The sequence below is a fragment of the Apodemus sylvaticus genome, chromosome 4 (assembly GCF_947179515.1).
Source record: "Apodemus sylvaticus chromosome 4, mApoSyl1.1, whole genome shotgun sequence".
In the NCBI taxonomy this organism is placed as follows: domain Eukaryota; kingdom Metazoa; phylum Chordata; class Mammalia; order Rodentia; family Muridae; genus Apodemus; species Apodemus sylvaticus.
The window spans coordinates 106,470,389-106,479,032 of record NC_067475.1 but is presented as its reverse complement, the minus strand read 5'-3'; positions in this window follow the sequence as shown (position 1 = coordinate 106,479,032).

Genomic DNA, 8,644 nt, shown 5'->3' with positions numbered 1-8,644 from the left:
ACTCAGTGAAGCAGTATTCGGCAAAACCAGAACGGGGAAGTGGGAAGGGGTGGGTGGGAGGACAGGGGGAGAGAAGGGGGCTTACGGAACTTTCGGGGAGTGGGGGGCTAGAAAAGGGGAAATCATTTGAAATGTAAATAAAAATATATCGAATAAAAAAAGAAATACATGGTAAATCTTTTAATAGGTAAATAATGATTTATATTGTCAGATGTTGCCAAGATATACATAAATATATTTTCAGTATTTTCATTTATAGAAAATGATCTCAAACAATTACAATTGCATTTCTATAAGAATATGTATATAAGGATATTTTCTAGAACACTTGTTTGCTGCAGAGAAAACCAATACCCTTATTGTCTAGCCTCAAGGAGTGGACTTAATGAAGTTTAAGTTCCATTGTTGAGTGAAAAAGTAAGTTGGAGAAATGTTCTTGTTTTAATGTAAATTGTTAACCCCCCCCCCGAACACCCTCACATATTAAAAAAGTTAACTGGGTATCTATTTTCCCAAGCTGGATGGTACTAATTGCTAGAGTTTGGATAAAGAATGTGGGGACAAGGACTACTTAAGTTGTTTGATGGCTAGGAAATTAAGTTACAAATTTGAAAAGAAGAAAGGAAAAGAAAACATATAAAAAGACAGTTTATTTCAGATGATAATATGGAAAGGGTGACTGAAGATACATTATTAAGATGTGTTTATGCTCTGTCTAGTCGAGAATCATTAGTCAATCCAGGACTGCCATCTTGATCAATCAAATGATGTAATGCATGCTGAAGACTTGGCACAGGGTAAGCCAGAGATTTGCAAACACATTTTTGCCCAAGACAGCAGTACAATTCTGTAGCACTGACTATCTATCAACTGTCTTGCTCAGACTGACTGTGTGATATGTTTCTACCACTATAGTAAAGTTTAGCAGCACCCTCTGAGCGATGTTTGGTCCTATGCGATTCCACTTTTCTTAGAACCAAATAGTTTGCTTTGCAAACTATATGAATAGGAAAAAAACTCTTCCTAATTCCTTTCTGCCACTGTGTTAGCTATCTGTGTGCTGGGAGGACAAGCATGCTTCATCATGTGTCTCCAATATCTTGAATCACTTCCTGTGGCTGGCTGTATGCCTCACACATTTACAGTTCTAGTTAATTCCCAGCCCCATACTATTTGAATATTATTAACTCAGTTTTCTAATTGGTAGATCTGACACATGATTTCCTCCTAGGATTTCATATTCTCTGCTGAATCAATATCATTGAAAATTTTTCATGGTTTGCATGGTACCTTAAGATCTTCTTAAGTAGAAAACGCACAGGGTACTTGGCACAGGGTAACCCAGAGATATGCAAATACATTTTTGCTCAAGGGAGCAGTACAGTTCTGTAGCATTAGTCAGTCTATCAACTGTCCTGCTCAGACTGTCTCTGTGCTTTAAATCCACATTATGTTTTTGTTTGTTTTTTTCATTGTTTTAATGTTGGCCTTCGTATTTGGCACCATCTCATTATATCCTTCAATTTGACATTAAACAATGTCCTATATTCTTTTCTTTTTCATTTCTGGTTTACAAAAGGCCATTGGAACACTATTTTCCAACCAAGGGTACACATTAAACTGTGTTTTGAAATGACAAAAATGACTGAATGATAGTGTGGGGCTTGCTGCTACCAGGTTAAAAAGATTTGATGCACTAGTTTTTTTTTTTTTTAATCTGCTCATCTGTCTGATTGTTATATCAGTCAGTTCAGGGAAGCTAGGAGACCACAGTAAGTTAAAGCTGAGAAATCAGTACAGAATGTCTTTTCATCTACATTCATTGAAAAGCCAACTCTGTACTCCCCACAGTGAACCGCCACAGTATTTCTGACCTTTAGGCACCTATTGCATTCAAGCACAGCTATCTCTTCTTTGACACAGCTATTTCTGTGCACTAAGGTTATATACTGTTACTAATTGATAGATCTTCAGGACTGGAAATAGCTTTAAGGGATGTGCCACATATTCCTCTGTGATACTGTTTCCAATGTATACCAAGGGGGCAGGGCCTTGGGGTAATAAAGGATATAGTATATGGGACACAGTTGGATGCTTTATACACAGATATCAGTGGTATTATTGCAGCAAACCCTTAATTATTACAATATGTAGCATTCTAATATTTTATCTAAATTATCAGCATTCAATCTTCATTTTTCTATTTCTCAACAACTTACAAATTTTCCTTTGAAGAGACAGTCCTGCTGCAACTCAATGTGAAAATTTCACCCATCATCAAAATTCTCTTTTCCAATAAAGCAATTAGTTTGGGGATAGGCAAGAAGGAAGACACAAGACGCCAGCCACAGCCTTCTCCTGGCACTACTGGCTGCTTCAGGTTGATCTCACCAGAGGAAAGATCAACTCTTCTGTTAGGTGATTGTGTTACTAGAGAGTGCCTTGTGTTGTTCTGTGACTGGATGTCCAGGATCTTTATGTTTCAAACAACAGATTGAGACAGAAACATAATAGGAAGCAATGAGGTCTCCTTTCTGCATTATTTTTAGCCTCACTGGTAAAACTCAATAAAAATAAAAACATACTCAGAAGGAAACTCAAGGCTATTTCATTAGGATTTAAGGGAAAAGCCTTAAATCCTAAATGTGCACATGCTGGGGAATGGAGAAAAGAACAATTACCATGCCTTTAAAAAAAATCTTTTTATTGGATATTTTCTTTATTTACATTTCAAATGTTATCCCCTTTCCCAGTTTCCCCCTCCTAGAAACTTCTTATTCCCTTTCCCCTCCCCCTCCTTCCCTCCCCCTACTCCTGCCTCCCCATTCTAGATTCCCCTATACTGGGGCAACTGTCAAGCCTTCATAGGACCAAGGACCTCTCTTCTTATTGTTGCCCAACAAGGCCATCCTCTGCTACATATGCAGCTGGAGCCATGTGGACTCCTTTTACCTGTCTTTTCACTTATGGTCAGAAATGTTAGTATGAAAGTAACTCTAGGAAGGAGGCAGTTTAGAGAGTCTTCACAGAAATAAATGAGGTAGTTCGGAGTGTCAGGATAAGCATGACTATAATTTTTTGTCTGTATCTAAAAAAGAGATAGAGGAAAATGAAAAGTTACACTTTAGAATTAGCACCCATAAAGATGCGTACATATAGCAATGGAAATCTATAGGCAACTGCTCTGAGGAGAGGCTCCTGTGGTGTTAGTTATCTTATTAAAGAGATAATTATCCATTTCCTTAATATGTCTTCAGCTCAGTCAATTTTTTTTGAGAGGCAGGCTCCATAAGGTATTTGACCAACCTAGTTGAATTAACTCCTAATATAAGAGAAAGTAGCATGTAATGTTCTAGCCTTAAGAACAGATCAGAATATCTTTTGTCCACCTGGACTGGATTGAGAACTCCTACTCTAGTCTATCTTATTCTGACCAAGAGGAAGCAGCTTTCTCCCAATGGGCCTTAACCAATTCCTAAAACAACTGTTTCCCCCTCTCTTCCTCCCCTGTTAAATGTAAGTGAGTGACAGATAATGCCTGTTAGATGCTTCTATAAGTCAAAATGCACCCATTGGAGAAAGTGGCATAAGGACAAAATCTAGATAAAAATTGTAGAAAAACTATTGAGGGGAGATTGTCAGTAATTCCCCAATAGTCATAGTTAATTGGAAGAACTCTTATTCAAACCCCTGTTTAAAATACCTATAGAAATGCTTCTGTTCGCATGAAGTCCATCCATATGGGGCACTATAAAGACGTACCTGATAGCTTGTTATCTAATATGGTGGAGCCAGTGGTTTAAGTTCATATTTGGATTCTTCTGATGCTTTATAAATGGATGGTTCTTAAAACAAGTAGACAAGAATTTTTGGAAAGAAGCTATGACTATCAAGACTGGTGGGTCAGAAGCTTTTGGAATGTTGCAAAGGCCCCAGAGAAATCATCCTGGGATACCTTTAGCTTCAATCATAGCTCTTTATTGCCCCCTTTCTATATCTTATGGCATTAAGGAAAACAGTGTACAAACAAACACCCTAAATTCAAATGAATAACATGGCTAAGAACTGTCACCATCTAAGGCACACTGTTTGCTCCACGTTGCTGAGCTCAGCCTACCTGAAGTTTCCACCAATGTATTTGCAAATGTGCCATCTTATGAATTTCTGCTCAAGTGTTCTGTTATTAGAAAAAAGTTTATAAAATGTGTACTGGAGCACAGTATTTGGGGAGACCAAAATCTGTGTTCCCAGGCCATAGTGATTCTTTTTTTCCTCCAAGATAAGCATTTCTTTTAGTTCTTTGCAGCAGACCAGCTCCTTTCATAGATAAACACGTATTTTTAGAGTCCCAGTTGCCTTATTCATGTCATGCAAATCCTTACCTGCACTTTTATTAAATAGAGTTCCAGTACTTTTTGCCAATTTGTTCTCAAAACTTATCAAAGCATATATTTTCATCTAATATCCTGATTGTCTTTAATTTATCTCAATGTTCTTCAGGGATTTGTTTTCCCTTGTGGAGCTACTAAGTGTCTGTCTTTTCCTTTTTAAGTTTTCACATGTCTGTGCATCAGGATGCTTTCCCCTAGGTATCCAAGCTCTCTTCTTGACAGAAACTGTGGCATAAATAGAAAAAAAATAGTGCAAACTCCTCCATGCATGTCTGAAATGAATTTGACAAAGCTTGCTAATACCAGAAGCCTGCTGGCCATTTTAAAATCCATCTCTTCCTTGGCAGCAAAACTTATTTCTTCTTGATTTGTTTTTAAGTAAATAGCCAACTAAACCTTCGCAATGCTTTCTGGCTATCAGATTGAGAAATAATTGCACTATATTTCTCCAGGCAAACTAACAAAGCCACTTCTTTCAGAAGAATGTTCTTCTAATGAATGTTTTGTAACATTGCTGGAAATTATATTGAACATAAATGAAATAAAGATTTAGTTTCTAGTCGTGTTAACCAATGCATAATGGGTTTTAGTTTTGAATCTTTAAAACTCCCTTCATACTTTTATTTAAAATGGTACATTCTGGTTGCTTTTAAATAAATATGAAAGTAAGATCTATGTTATGTCAAAATTACTTTCCTAAATCATTTTTGTAAAGTTTATACTTATTCTACTGATTTGCATGTAATTTTTACAATGTAATAGAAGGAAAGTGATTTCTTATCATTCACAGTATAATAGGCATTGGTGTTCATGTGCAGCAGATGATGAATGTTAATCTTAGACTTTACTGAGCTCTGATATTTTGATATCATGGGTAAGTTTTGCCATTGTAAATGGTGCTTCTATAACACAGAGCTCAATTAAGCTTAATTAGCAGAAAAGACTTGACACCCATGATTAATAACTCAGCAGCTACACTGCTGGTGCCCTCAGGTTCCTGAACCATGCATCTAGCACCAGGTGTCATTTGCATAATAATTGAAGCAATAAAATGTTGCTTTCAATTGAATGAGTTTATTCAGCAGGAATAATCTAAGTGAGCTTCAGTTTTATTTAAGACAGTGTCATCATTTAGTTTTGAATAATGTGCACCTTACAGTTTATTATTGCAATGAAATGATAACAAAGACATTTCCAGAATCATTGCCCCCATAGACCATCACTGCCTACAGCATATGTTGCTTAATTCAAAAGACTTTCCTTCTTGCAGTCTACCAATTTTTATTAAAAAAAAACAACTAAAAATTTAAGAAAAGGATATACATATATATGGTTTGTTTGTTTGTTTGTTTTGATTTAATTTGGTTTTGGTCATACAACCATGGAGGAAAATAATTCTTGGGAACCAGAGTTGTCCCATGAATGATACCTGTCATAGCATAACAACATGTTCCCAAGACAGTGCTTTAGTCTGAAATTGTACTTTCTTCTGTTCTAGATTAAAGTGGTTATAGAGTTAATAATATTCAACCTATTACACATGCAGATCCTATTACCATACTGAAGGGAACAGGCTGAAAATCATAAGATTTGGGTTTAGATACATAAGCTATGAGCAATTCTCCTTTGCAGTAGACAAAAAGTCTACAGTGAGATAATTTTTCCATCGGTACCTTAATTTTTTTTAAAAAAATTATATCTACTGATGAATAGCAAAAGATATCCTATTGAAATTTAGGAGTAACTGCTACAAATGTACATTAAAAGGTATATTAAGTTAAAAAGCACAACATTGGTTAATTAATATTAGGACATCCATTGGGTTCTATACTGTTCTATCAGTTTATATTGTCTACCATTTAGGGACATCAATGAAAGAGATTTTGCTAAAGAAAAATAACTGGAGATGATAGTCTGGGGCAGCAGATGCTTGGACGGCTAAAATGCAAATACAATGGTGACAAATATACTTTGCTGTGATCAGATGAACGCATTTGTTCTCTCAGAAAAATCTGTTCAAGTGTTTCCTGCTTCAACACTGAAATGTATATACCACAAACATATGGTAGGCGGGCATAAGAAGGTATTGAAAACACTTAGATGATTTTAAGTGCCAGTTCTACTACTAATGTTCGCAACAAGAATCCTTCACTAATCACAGCTAGGAAACAAATGATAGACAGCCTGGCTTCTATCTCCCAGTTATGAAGGGCTGTTGCAGTGAGCTTTGGGTACGCTGCTTTGTACTTCCAGCACAACATATGCATACACTTTGGAGCTGTGTATGAAACATACACAAACACACACATACACACACATACACATACACACACACACACACAGACAGACAGACAGACAGACAGACAGACACTTGCTTATTTTTAAAATGCCTTGGCTACCTCAAAGGCTGGGCACTCCTAAACCTTCCCTTGCCCGACTGGGGATGTGGCCAGTGCTTACCCACCCAAAAGTCTCACATGGTTGCTTAGCTTTATTTCCTACCTCTCCAGTGTCCCATCCTTCTACCCCAGTCATTGGTGATTCTGCTCCATTCCTCTTTGCATCCTACCTGTTCAAATCTAACTGTCCCTCCCCATACTCAGCCATTTGCTATTGGCATCTTAATTGATCAATCAAAAAACAATTGGGGACAAGGACCTTCAGCACCTAAACATGCAGATTCCTGATTGAATTAGAGCCTGTCTCCAACAAAGTGCCTTACTTATAACTCAATTCTTTTGAAGTCCAGATCCTAAACTTGAATTATGGACTTTAGATTTGCTTTGCTGGCAAAATATTTTTCCAGTCCCTCATGTTGTTGATCTCTGGTATTCTTTAAACTAGGCCAGCACTTGACAACCCAGACCAGAGCTTTATAAAAGGATGCAAACAATTTGTGTGAGGTAATTAGTAAGTTGTTTCCATGTCATTTGAAGAACCAGCTCTTTACATGCCTACCTTTTAAAACTTTTCTTTCCTTAGCTAAATTAAACGCTTTAAAGGCAGAACATTTTTCAAACAGTTGTGTTGTTCCTCTCACATTGTGACAGGGTTTTATGTTGTTGATACTAAATAATACATGAAGGTACTAAATAATATTGGTTTTGAGAGCTCAAATACATAGAATGTGAAATCTGAAAGAGACCAGGTAGTTAATTATCATGTTGTTTGTTCTGAGGCAAAAATGCCTCCCAGAAGGATATAGTATCTCCAATTTAACCAACTCCATCAGTTTTTGTAGACAGGGTTACTCATATTACTCCTTAGCTTCTACAACCTTTGTAGCTATGAAGCTAGATAGAGACCTTAAGGCACATGTTACAGAGGGCATTAGGGAGAACCTGGGATAATAGGTAAATACCTCACTGATATTGTGCTAATCTGGAAGACTTATTTTTATGAGCCCCTGTCATAAAAATAAGCTTTTTCCAGTTACTTGATTCAAGACCAGATATCAAATGGCTATTTGCAAAAGTCTTGATCCACATATATTGTTCACATCATCACATATTGTTTATAGTAGGTCAGATAGATGTAATATGGCATATTAAGCCCCCCCAAGAAATTTTCGTGAAAGGAAAAGAATGCATATGAAATTCTGGAACATTTATATAACTGTAATTATAAGCTTATTTAAAGTTTAGCAAAAAGCATTTTGTTTGAAACTTTAAAAGCATCATAATCAAATATTATCTTTAATTCAGTGTGAAACTTATCATGAGTCATGCCTTGTAAGAGTAGGAAGTACCTGACAAAACCTAATGAAAGGTTTCCAAACTATATCTTTTTCTCTTCCTCTATCAATGCTCAATAATTCACACAAGTTATTCTTGTTGGGTGGAAATAGTTAGTGAAAATTAGTGAACGTGTGGGTTCATGCATGCATGAGATATAGGAACATTGAGAAATGGAAACTGAGAGGAGGAAGAGATTGAAATTATATTTTCATTTAAAAGCAGATTTGGAAAGAGCACACTGAAACTCTTAGGAAAATACATCACCTTGTGCATAAAATGTAAAGTTTAAAAAATAGGTGGCTTGTTTCCATAGTGCCCAGTGTGGGAAAGGTTTGCTGAACCAGAGTCCACTGCCTGTGTTTCTCCTCTCTTCTTAGTCCCTCTCATATATAGAAGAAATCTTGCCATGATATTATTCTATAGTTTGCATAATTTTATTGTTAGTTTGTATTTATGTTTATATAATTGCCTCCAAATCACAATAATATATGGTATAATGCCTTATTAGGGCAAAAT